This window comes from Callithrix jacchus, chromosome 4 (assembly GCF_049354715.1).
Source record: "Callithrix jacchus isolate 240 chromosome 4, calJac240_pri, whole genome shotgun sequence".
Classification (NCBI taxonomy): domain Eukaryota; kingdom Metazoa; phylum Chordata; class Mammalia; order Primates; family Cebidae; genus Callithrix; species Callithrix jacchus.
The window spans coordinates 53,740,714-53,753,679 of NC_133505.1; the positions used below are offsets into that span (position 1 = coordinate 53,740,714).

The following is a 12,966-nucleotide window of genomic DNA, read 5'->3' on the forward strand; positions in this document are numbered from 1 at the left end:
ACAGGGAAGGGAACACTACACACTGGGGTCTATTGGGGGGAATAGGGGAGGGACAGCGGGGTTGGGGGAGCTGGGGAAGGATAGCATGGGGAGAAATGCCAAATGTGGGCAAAGAGAAGGAAGGCAGCAAAACACACTGCCACATGTGTACCTACGCAACTATCTTGCATGTTCTGCACATGTACCCCAAAACCTAAAATGCAGTTAAAAAAAAAAAGAAAGAAATTCAGAGCTTGAAGACAAGGTCTTTGAACCCAATCCAACAACGAAAAAGAAGAAAGAATAAGAAAATAGGAACAAACTCTCCAAGAAGTTTGGAATTATGTTAAATGACCAAACCTAAGAATAATCAGTGTTCCTGTGGAAAAAGACAATTCTAAAAGCTTCCAAAACATATCTGGGGGGAATAATCAAGGAAAACTTCCCCAGCATTGCTAGAGACCTAGACATGAAAATACAAGAAGCACAAAGAACAACTTCGATATTCATTGCAAAAAGATCATCACCTGGGCACAGTCATCAGGTTATTGAAAGTTAAGACAAAGGAAAGAATCATAAGGGCTGTGAGACAGAAGCACCAGGTAACCTAGAAAGGAAAAACTATCAGATTAACAGCAGATTTCTCAGCAGAAACCCTACAAGCTAGAAGGGATTGGAGCCCTCTCTTCAACCTCCTCAAACAAAACAATCTTCAGTCAAGAATTTTGTATCCAGCAAAACTAAACGTCATACATGAAGGAAAGATACAGTCATTTTCAGACAAATGCTGAGAGAATTTGTCATTACCAAGCCACCACTAAAAGAACTGCTAAAAGGAGCTTTAAATCTTGAAACAAATCCTGGAAACACATCAAAACAGAATCTCTTTAAAGCATAAAGCACACGCGACCTATAAAACAAAAATACAAGTTAAAAAGCAAAAACAAAAAACAAAGTACGCAGGCAACAAAGAGTTGTTTTGAATGCATGGGTGTCTCACATTTCAATGCTAACATTGAATGTTAATGGCATAAATGCTCCATTTAAAAGATACAGAATTGCAGAACAGATAAGAACTCACCAACTAATTATCTGCTGCCTTCAGGGGACTCACCTAACACATAAGGACTCATACAAACTTAAAGTAAAGGAGTGATAAAAGGCAATTCATGGAAATGGACACCAAAGGTGTAGCTCATATCAGCCAAAACAAACTTTAAAGCAACAGCAGTTAAAAAAGACAAAGAGGAATAAGGATAAAAGGCCTTGTCCAACAGAAAAATATCAAAATCTTAAACATCTATGCATCCAACACTGGAGCTCCCAAATTTATAAAACAATTACTAATAGACCTAAGAAATGAGATAGACAGCAACACAATAATAGTGGGGGCCTTCAATATTCCACTGACAGCACAAGAAAGATCAAGACAAAAAGTCAACAAACAAACAATAAATTTAAACTATACCTTGAAGCAAATGGACTGAGCAGATATATACAGAACATTTCATCCAACAACCACAGAATACACATTCTGTTCAACAGCCACGGAACTTTCTCCAAGATAGACCATATGATAGGCCATAAAATGAGCCTCAGTAAATTTAAGAAAACTAAAATTATATCAAGCATGCTCTCAGGCCGTAGTGGAATAAAACTGGAAATCAACTCCAAAAGGAACCCTCAAAACCATGCAAATACACAGAAATTAAATAACCTGCTCTCGAATGAGCATTAGGTCAAAATTGAAATCAAGATGGAAATTTAAAAATTCTTCGAACTGAATGACAGTAATGACACAACCTATCAAAACCTCTAGGACACAGCAAAGGCAGTGCTAAGAGGAAAGTTTATAGCCCTAAATGCCTATAGCAAAACGTCTGAAAAAGCACAACAAGGCCGCCTAAGGTCACACCTCAGGGAACTAGAGAAACAAGAACAAACCGAAACCAAACCCAGCAGAAGAAAAAAAATAACCAAGATCAGAGCAGAACTGAATAAAATTGAAACAATAAAAAAGCAGTACAAAAATAAATGAAACAAAAAGCTGGTTCTTTAAAAAGATATTTAAGATTGATAGATGATTAGCAAGATTAACCAAGAAGAGAGAAAATCCAAATAACGTCACTGAGAAATGAAACGCTACTGAAACACAAAAGATCATTCCAGACTACTATGAACAACACTTTTACACACATAAACCAGAAAACCTAGAAGAAATGGATAAATTTCTGGAAGATACAACGCTCCTAGCTTAAATAAGGAAGAATTAGATACCTTGAACAGACCAATAAAAGGCAGCGAGATTGAAATGCTAATAAAAATTGACAAAAAAGAAAAAATAAAAGTCCAGGACCAGATGGATTCACAGCAGAAATTCTACCAGACATTCACAGAAGAATTGGTACCAATCCTTTTGGCACTATTCCACGACACAGAGAAACTGGGAACCCTCCCTCACTGATTCTATGAAACCAGCATCACCCTAATACCAAAACCAGGAAAGGACATAACCAAAAAAGAAAACTACAGACTGATATCCTTGATGAACATAGATGCTAAACTCCTTAACAAAATAGGCGCTAAACAAATCCAGTAACATATCAAAAAGATAATCCACCATGAAGTGGGTTTCATATCAGGGATGCAGGGTTGTTTAACATATGCAAGTCAATAAATGTGATATACCACATAAACAGAATTAAAAACAAAAATCACATGATTATCTCAATAGATGCAGAAAAGCATTCAATAAAATCCAGTATCCCTTTATGATCAAAACCCTCAGCAAAATCAGCATACAAGGGACATACCTTAATTGTAATAAAAGTCATCTATGACAAACTCACAGCCAACATAATACTGAATGGGAAAAAGTTGAAAGCATTCCCCTGAGAACGGAAACAAGACAAGGGTGCACATTCTCACCACTCCACTTCAACATTGTACTGGAAGTCCTAGCCAGAGCAATTTGACAAAAGACAGAGACAATGGGCATCCAAATCAATAAAGAGGAAGTCAAACTGTTGCTGTTTGCTGAAAATATGATCATTTACCTTGAAAACCCTAAGGACTCCTCCAGAAAGCTCCTAGAACTGATAAAAGAATTCAGCAAAGTTGACCAATAAGAACACATGGACACAGGGAGGGAAACATCACACACTGGGGTCTGTTGGGGGGTGGGAGCTAGGGGAGGGACAGTAGAGGGTGGGGAGACTGGGGAGGAATAACATTAAGAGAAATACCTAATGCAGGTGGCAGGGGGGATGGATTCAGCACACCACCGTGGCATGGGTATACTTATATAACAATCTTGGAAGATCTGCACCTGTACCTCAGAACTTAAACTAAAAAAAGAAAAAAAAAAAAAAATTCAGCAAAGTTTCCAGATACAAAATTAAGGTACACAAATCAGTAGCTCTTCTATATACCAATAGCAACCAAGCTGGGAAATCAAGAACTCAACCTCTTTTACAATAGCAGCAAAAAATAAAATAAAATACTTAGGAATATGCCTAATGAAGGAGTCGAAAGACCACTACAAGGAAAACTACTGCTAAAAGAAATCATAGAAAACACAAACAAATGGAAACACATCCCATGCTCATGGATGGGCAGAATCAATATTGGGAAAACGACCATACTGCCAAAAGGAATCTACAAATTCAAGGCAATCCCCATCAAAATAGCACCATCATTCTCCACAGAGATAGAAGAAAACAATTCTAAAATTCTTATAAAACCAAAAAAGACCCTGCATAGCCAAAGCAAGACTAAGCAAAAAGAACAAATATATAGGTATCACATTACCTGATTTCAAACTATACTCTAAGGCTACAGTCACCAAAACAGCATGGTACTGGTATAAAAATAGGCACATAGACCAATGGAACAGAATAGAGAGCCCAAAATAAACCCATATACTTACAGCCAACTGATCTTCAACAAAACAAACAAACCATAAAGTCGGGAACACTTTCCAACAAATGGTGCTGGGATACTAGGCTAGCCACATGTCGGAGAATGAAACTTGATCCTCATCTCTCACCTTATACAAAAATCAACTCAAGATGGATTAAGGACTTAAATCCAAGACCTGAAACTACAAAAATTCTAGAATATAACATTGGAAAAACCCTTCTAGACATTGGCTTAGGCAAGGATTTCATGACGAAAAACAACTGCAATAAAAACAAAGATAAAGAGATGTGACCTAATTAAACTAAAGAGCTTTTGCTAGGAACAGTCAGCAGCATAAACAGACAACCCACAGAGTTGGAGAAAATATTCACAATCTATACATCTGACAAAGAACATCCAGAATCAACAATGAACTCAAATCAGTAAGAAAAAAACAAATCAATCCCATCAAAAAGTGGGCTAAGGACATGACAATTCTCAAAGGAATACAATTTTCAAAAGAAGATATACAAATGGCCAACAAACATATGAAAAAATGCTCAACATCATTAATGATAAGGGAAATGCAAATCAAAACCACAATGCAATATCACCATACTCCTGCAAAAATGGTCATAATCAAAGAATCAAAAAACAGCAGATGTTGGCATGGATGCAGCGATTGGGGAACACTTCTACATTGCTGGTGGGAACGTAAACTAGTATGGCTGCTATGGAAAACAATGTGGAGATTCCTTAAAAAACTAAAATTAGAACTACCATTTGATTCAGCAATCTCACTACTGGATATCTACCCTGAGAAAAAGAAATCATTACTCAAAAATGATACTTGCACATGTATGTTTATAGCAGCAATATTCACAATAGCAAAATCATGGAACCAACCCAAATGCCTATCAAATCAACAAGTGAATATATTTAATGGAATACTACTCAGCCATAAATAGGAATGAATTAACAGCATTTGCAATGACCTGGATACGATTACAGACTATTATTCTAAGTGAAGTAACTCAGGAATGGAAAACCAAACATCATATGCTCTCGCTGATGTATGGGAGCTAAGCTATGAGGACACAAAGGCGTAAGAATGATACAACAGGCCGGGCACAATGGCTCACACCTGGAATCCCGGCACTTTGGGAGGCCGAGGCAGACAGATCACGAGGCCAAGATATCAAGACCATCCTGCCCAATACAGTGAAACTCCATCTCCACTAAAAATACAAAAATTAGCTGTGTATGGTGGTATGTGCCTGTAGTCCCAGCTACTCAGGAGGCTGAGGCAGGAGAATCACTTGAACCTGGGAGGCAGAGGTTGCAGTGAGCCAAGATAGCACCACTGCACTCCAGCATATCAACAGAGTGAGACTCTGTCTCAAAAATGAATAAATAAATAAAAGAATGATACAATGGGCATTGGGGACTTGGGCGGGGTGAGTGGGGAGAGGGATAAAAAAGACAACAAATATAATTCAGTGTATACTGCTTGGGTGATGGGTGCACCAGGTTCTCACAAATCTCCACTAAAGAACTTATTCATGTAACCAAATACCAACTGTACCCCAATATCTTATAAAAAATAATATTAAACAAATAAAAATGAATCAGGGGATATCTATGCTGAAAGTTGTAAATACTAAATAACTCCTATGAAAAGTGAAAAAAAGAATATTGTACCAAGAAAAATTAGATAAGAGAAAGAAATAATAGGCATCCAAAGGAAAAAGTTATATCATCTGTTTGCAGACAACATAATCTTTCATGGAGTAAAACCTGAAAGACTGGCAGAAACTGTTAGAACAAATAAACAAATTCAGTAATTTTGCAGGATACAAAATTAACATGCAAAAATCAGTAGCATTTCCATACTGTCCAAAAAATAAATTAAAGAAAACTCATTAACAATAGCTACCTAGAAAAGCAAATACTCAGAAATAAATTTGACCAAAGAAGTACAGACTCTGTATGTACTTTGAAAACTATAAAACACTGATGAAAGAAATCAAAGAAGACACAATTAAATGGAAAGATATCCTAACTTTACAGATTTAAAGAATATTGTTAAGACCAGGCAAAGTGGCTCACGCATGTATGGGCACTGAGGAAAGAAATGGAAGAAGACATAATTAAATGGAAAGGTATTCTAATTTTATGAATTGAAAGAATATTGTTAAGGCCAGATGCAGTAGCTCATGCCATACAGAACCTGTAATCCCAGCACTTCAGGAGGCCAAGGTGGGCAGATCACTTGAGCTCAGAAGTTTGAGATCAGCTGGGGCAACATGGTGAGACCCCATTTCTATAAAAAATACAAAAATTAGCCGGGTGTGGTGGCATGTACTGATAGTTCCAGCTACTCAGGAGGCTGAGGTGGGAGGATCACATGAGCCTGGGAGGTAAAGGCTGCAGTGAGCTGAGATCATGCCACTGCACTTCAGTCTGGGGGATGGAGTAAGACACTGTCTCAAAAAATAAAAAAAGAATACTGTTAAAATGCCCAGACTACCAAGAGCAACCTACAGACTGAATGCAATCTTTATCAAAATTCTAAAGACACTTTTCACAGAAACAGAAAAAACAACCCTAAAATTCATTTGGAACCACAAAAGACCCCAAATAGCAAAAGCAGTCTTGAGCAAAAAGAACAAATCCAGAGGCTTCACATTACCTAATCTGAAAATCTACTATCAAGCTACAGTCATCGAAACAGCATGGTACAGGCATAAAAGCACACATACAAACAGAACAGAACAGAGAACCCAGAAGTAAATCCACATATTTACCGTCAATTGATTTTCAATAAAGATGCCAAGAACACAAAATGAGGGAAAGAGTCTGTTCAATAAATGGTGCTGGGAAAACTGGTTATCTCCATGCAGAATAAAATTAGATCCTCATCTAACAACATACACAAAAATCAACTTAAAATTCATTAAAGACAAACATAAGACATGAAATTGCAAAATTACTAGAAAAAAACAGAGGGAAAAGGCTCTATGAAATTAGTTTGGATAATAATATTTCAGATATGACCCCAAAAGAACTGGCAAAAAAAGCAAAAGTAGACAAATGGGATTACAATAAATTAAAACACTACTACAGAGCAAAGAAAATTATCAATAAAGAAGCAAGCATATAGAATGAGAAAATATATTTGCAAACCATAAAATATATAAGGGACTCAAACAACTCAATAATAAGAAACAAGTAAGACAATTTTTAAAATGGGAGGTATTTAGTTCTTGAGAGCCTCACCCTCAGGAATAAATTAATGGCATTATGAAAAGGGCTTGCAAGATTGGGAGTCGATTCCAACTAAATGAGAGTCTGGAAAAGGCAGTACTATAGAGAGAGTAAAAAGATCTGTTGTCAAAATGGTTAAGATAGTAAATCTATGTTATATGTATTTAACCACTACTATATACATATACCAGTAAAAAGAAAGAGAAGAAAAAGATTAGTTATTGCCAGGGATTGTGGAGAGAGATGAATAGGTAATGCACTAGGGATATTTAGGGCAGTGAAACTATTCTGGATGATAGTGTAATTTTGGAGACACATTATACATTTGGCAAAACCTATGAAACTGTACAACATAAAGAATAAATCCCAATGTAAACCATGGACTTTAGTTAACAATAATGTATCAGTATTGGTTTATAATTTGTAATCAGTGTAGACCACCAATGAAAGATATTCGTAAGAGTAAACAGAGCTGTTGGCAGTGGCAGGGAGGTGGGAACTTATGGGAATTCTCTGTACTTTGTGATCAATTTGTCTGTAAATTTAAAACTGTACTGAAAAATAAAGTCTTAATTTAAGACACTATCACTAATCAACTTTATAAATATTTCACGGAGTAAATAACTAAACAGCAATGTTAGAGTATATAGCAACCAACTGTATTGAATAATCCATAAATACTTTCAGAAATATGGAGTCTTTAGGATTTCTCAATTTTCAAAAAAATGAATTTATAACTAAAAAAAACAGAAGTCCTAAAGATTTAAAGTAGTATCAAGAGATAGTGAAATAAATAAATCTATATTTATCATTTATTATGCAAAATTTTATCCCTCGGATATTTTCCTGCTAAGTCATCATTATATAACTTTAAATGTCAGAACTATTTTTAATGTATTCATTTTAGATGAAAATCTTCCCTAATATTAAATATTTCCCAGTCTTTCATAAAAAGCATGCTTAATAAAATGTTCCTCTTGTCAATTAGTTTATTAAATTCCTACAGTAATGCCTTTGCAAATGTATTGAGGCAGAGAGGGGAATCTGCTCTCACATTAAACGGCTCTGGATGATGCTTTTTGGTTTCATGTGTGTATGTGTGTGTGTTTTCCCTCCCAGAAAAGTTATCTTTCTAAATGCTTACAATGATTTATGTGTCTTATAATTAAATATGTCTTATGATGAGTCTTATAATTAAATATGGGGAGGTACAAACAATCACTTTGGAACTTTATCACAAATGAGGGCAAACAGGCAATGACCAGAGTTTGTAAGGCAGGAGGAAGAAGGCAGAAAGATTTCTCCTCCATAAAAAATTTGAGACATATTCTTAGTTATATATTTAATAATTGGAATTGCTTAAAATGATCATGAATAAAATAAAGTATACAATAATTTGAACTACAAGCTGTTACTTAAAGCCATCCCATTTATATAAAACCTGAAGTGTTAATACACTAAAGATCTGAAATTCAGATCAGATTACAAGCTCAATTTTTATCATTTAAAAATACATAAAATGGTTACTTTTCTTAGTAGTAAGCATCATAATCAAATAAATAATACTCAAAGTCTACCTAACATAGGTAAATCCTCAGAAAACGAATTTACTTTGAATATTATCTCCAATGGTAGATGCCATGACTATTTCTGGAGATTACATAGTAATACCAAATTTAACTACTTTTTCCACTCAAAATGAAATTGAAATATGGATAAACAGAGGGAAAATAGCTGATCACTGTGCCTACTAAGATTTCTGCTAAAATATTTCATGCTTGGGCATTAAACCTAATGAATTCTAAAAGAGAGAACATTTCTGTGAATAAATATATAAATCTTTACATCTTATTAGTAATAATGAAAAGTCAATAAACTAAAATTGACATTTATAATAATAATTATAAATGTCAAGATTATTTGGATTCCAATCTCATCCTAAATGGATTTTAGGGTGATACACAATATAATGATATGATCAAGATGAACCTGCATGACTTAATTCCAGAGATGGTTATTGTATACCATAGACATGATCTTTCACATAACAATAAACTATTATAAAAAGATTTTCCAAATAATTTAAGAATTCTATAATATCTAATTAAGAAACATTATCTTCATTATTACAAATCATTCTCGCCTATTCAATAAGAGGAGTGGGCAAACTATTATGGCACCTTCCAAAGTTTTCTGTTTTTGTTTTGAGACAGGGCTTTGCTCTGTTGCCTCGACTGTAGTGCAGTGGCAAGAACACAGCTCACTGTAGCCTGTGCCTCCTGGGCTCAGCCTCTTTAGTAGCTGAGACCACAAGGGCATGTCACCGTGCCTGGCTAATTTTTCTCTCTTTTTTGTTGGTAGGGGGGTAAACACAGGATCTCACCATGTTACCCAGACTGGTCTCAAACTACTAGGACCAAGTGAGCCTCCCACCTCAGCCTCCCAAAATGCTGGGATTATAGGTGTGAACCACCATGCCCAGCTACAACTTCCTGTTTTTGTAAATAAATTTTTACTGGAATTCAGCCATACCTATTTGTTTACTTATCATCTGCTTTCAGAATGCAATGGCAGAGTTGGGTAGCTAACAGAAATCCTATGGCCCCCAAAGCCAAAAATATTTATTACTTGGCCCTTTAGAAATAGTATGTCAATTTCTGGTAGGGCATCAACTAGTATAACACAAATTCAAAATTAATACTTTGTACATACAGATGTAGTCTTCTGATCATTAAAATATTACTTGAAAAGTGTAATGTAGTAGTATAAACATTTTAGTAGTATTAGTATGAATAATTTAGTAATAGTAGTATGATATATTAGTATTTAATGTAAATAAACTTAAGGCATTTATTTACACTCCAGAAGCATACAGCTAAGAATGAACAAATGACATAACAATAACAGATGCTGTTTTGATCCTCCAAAAATTTCTAGCCTTGACTTACCATATCTTACAATTCTTAAAGATAAGATTTTCAAAAATAGTTTACCATCTTCAATTTATATTTGCCACATATAAACTGTGAAAACTAGTCATTATTTTACTGTGAATAAAATTTAAAGAATAAAACTATAAACTAAAATCTAAAAATTGCTCTGTATAGCCTAAGCAATCACATTCACTCATTTTTTAATTTATTATTTATACATGAGTGACTTTTCCTCAACTATTTGATTTCCACTTGAAGTCAAATTTCTGTATCCCTTAAACATAACATGGTTTACCTTTCAGAATTCACTGTTTAAGCTGAAAAACAGTGAAAAAAATACCTATACATCCTTTATTTATATTCACCAATTAACATTTTGACACATTTAGTTTACAAATGTATTTATGTTATGAATGTATTTAATTAAATTTTATTAATTCAGGTCATATCTCTTTTAAGACTATGGATACTTTCCTATAAAAACACAATAGCATGATCACACCTACCTTAATCCATATTCCATAGTATCATCACTATCCTGTCCGTATTCGAAGTTTTCTCAAATATTCTAAAAGTATTCTAGCAAGCAATCAGGTTCACATACATGCTAATTTCTGACAGGCAAGCACCAAATCTTTCTCTACACAATATTTGTATATAATACATTCTCTCTTCTATCCATAAACTTGTTCTCTCGAAAAGCGATAGGAGCCAAATTTCCCTACTACTTACCTGCCAGAATCATTCAACAATGGAAGGATATTGTGATAACAGTAGGAGAAAACTGATTTTCCAATTACTTCTATAGAATCTGTTTTCCCTATGAAACTAAAAAAAAAATTGTAATCTCACCTTAGATGGTTAAATCATATTATAAATAAATATCTAAGCAACATGCATTAATCATCAAGTAAAAAGTCTTGTGACTTCCCCATTCCCAGGAAGTTTTAATATCGTTATCACTAATAACTTAATAAGAATCATAAATAATTATCCAAATATAGTATTCTATGAAAAGAAACAATTAACATTTTATAAAAGTCTAGAGTGATCTCTACTGGTCACTAAAAAAGCGAGTTTTAGAAAACTAGAAATACTTATTTTTAAACATATTTAAACAATTTTATAGTTCACTAAGCTGAATAAAGTTTTAAACATCCCATAAAAAGACTGGATAACATGTATGTTATGCCTATGCATTAAGAAACTGACTTCTTCAGGAATTGGTTTCAATGCTTTCAAGCTTCTACTAAAGTATAAAACTTACATTTACTTTATTATACCAATATTATAAAAATACATACTTTTATAAATTTTTGATACTAATATAATTAAAATATATGAATATTTAAATATTCTCTCCTGACTTCTTTAATCTTGAAAGTGAAATTGATTCAAGTTTTCACTGCTATGCTTTCTGAGAAATTGAGATTTCCAATGGGAATACTGTCAAATATATAAAAACAAAAAGATCAGTATTCTAGTGCTTCATTTTCAATATATTTTCTATATTTTTAATTATGCTTGAACTCAAGGTATTTTCCAGCCTAAATTATACACAAGGCCTAACAAATTGAGACCTAAATCTGCAATCGCCTTTATTGAAACCAATGAAAAATCTATACACAGTAATGAAACTGGCATGAAAATAAAAGAACTGTCAGGACATGTATTCCTAAAAATAAGCCTACAATAACTATTTTAAAGGCTGTGTGTGGTCTCGCCCATATATTTTGGCAAGATGCACTTTCTCCAACCACAGCTAGATTCATCCAAAAGCAGTGGCACTGGAGAGCCTCTGTCTCACCTGTCAAAGCTGAAGAACGTTGTTCCAAAGACCACCATGAGTCCATGGAGAAAAGCCACAGTGCTACAGCTGTTATTGATAAGCAGTTTCTACAGGAGAAAAAACTTCAAACAATTAAGCAAATCATCCTTAATAGAGATATAGACAGATATACAATGATATTCACAATTAAACGATGAGATGACAATTACTGTGTTGGTTGTGAAATAAAACACTGACAATTTGTATGTTGGAATGATCAGAGGGGAATCCTTCATAAGTAATACTAACTTATCATCTTTTCTATTCTTCCTCTGAGTAAACTTCTATACATTAGTTATCAGTTCAAAAACTATTATGTTCCCTTATTTAAACCTTAAACAACCTCCTTTATAAAACTTTGAAATTCATCTAAATTATTAAGTTACTAAATTCATCAAAATTACTTAAGTCTGATAGCTAAGAGCACAGTAGATTAAGATTTATAAATGGAAACATTAAATATATTAAAACACGATTTTTTTAGAAGATGCCTTAACATGTTCTTCAACCACATTATAAAAGTTGTTCACATTTTTGCTTTAGACTAACCTCCCTATAGTAAAGCACATAGACTGATGGAGTAAGCTATTAACATAAATAAAGAGCAAGAAAAATAATTACTTCAAAAAGAAATATGCCTCAGTGAACAATTCAAGTCCCACCCCCAACTTGGCAATAAAAGACATCTGAAACCAAATTGTAAAGAAATATACATGACTGTATTAAAAGTTTACATGACAATGAATATCTCAGAATTTAACTTATTTTTCCAAGTGAGAATATTCTCTAATATTATTTAATACTAAAACAGTTTAATTCAAAGAGAGATTTTCTTTTTGTACCTTTTCCAACAAAGTTAATATACAAAAGATTCTCATTATAAGACAGTTTTTCCTACAGCCATGTTTCATAGCACAAAGTTACAGCAGTGCTCCAATGTATACAATAATGTCCTGCAGTTTCATTTACTATATTCTCTAAGTACAAAGGTTCTAAAAAGATTACTTTCACTTCTCCCTAGATACGTTAAATAGCATAGCTGGGATATTGTTTTTCTTT

At 33.9% G+C, this 12,966-nt stretch overlaps 1 protein-coding gene across 20 annotated transcripts in view; it reads right to left on the minus strand.

The window, feature by feature from the left end:
- SUPT3H (SPT3 homolog, SAGA and STAGA complex component) overlaps window positions 1-12,966 on the minus strand; it is a 554,097-nt gene that overhangs the window by 488,285 nt on the left and 52,846 nt on the right. For 8 of the 20 annotated variants that reach the window (XM_078369324.1, XM_078369330.1, XM_078369328.1 and 5 more), the window contains exons 3-4: window positions 11,887-11,975; window positions 10,812-10,907 (exon numbers count right to left, since the gene is read on the minus strand). The exons of 10 other annotated variants lie outside the window; for them this stretch is intronic. The gene's annotated coding sequence lies outside the window, so the exon portion shown is untranslated. Of the gene's footprint in view, window positions 1-10,811; window positions 11,976-12,966 lie in introns of all 20 variants that reach the window. 2 more of the 20 variants (XM_078369323.1, XM_078369322.1) reach the window with 1 other exon arrangement.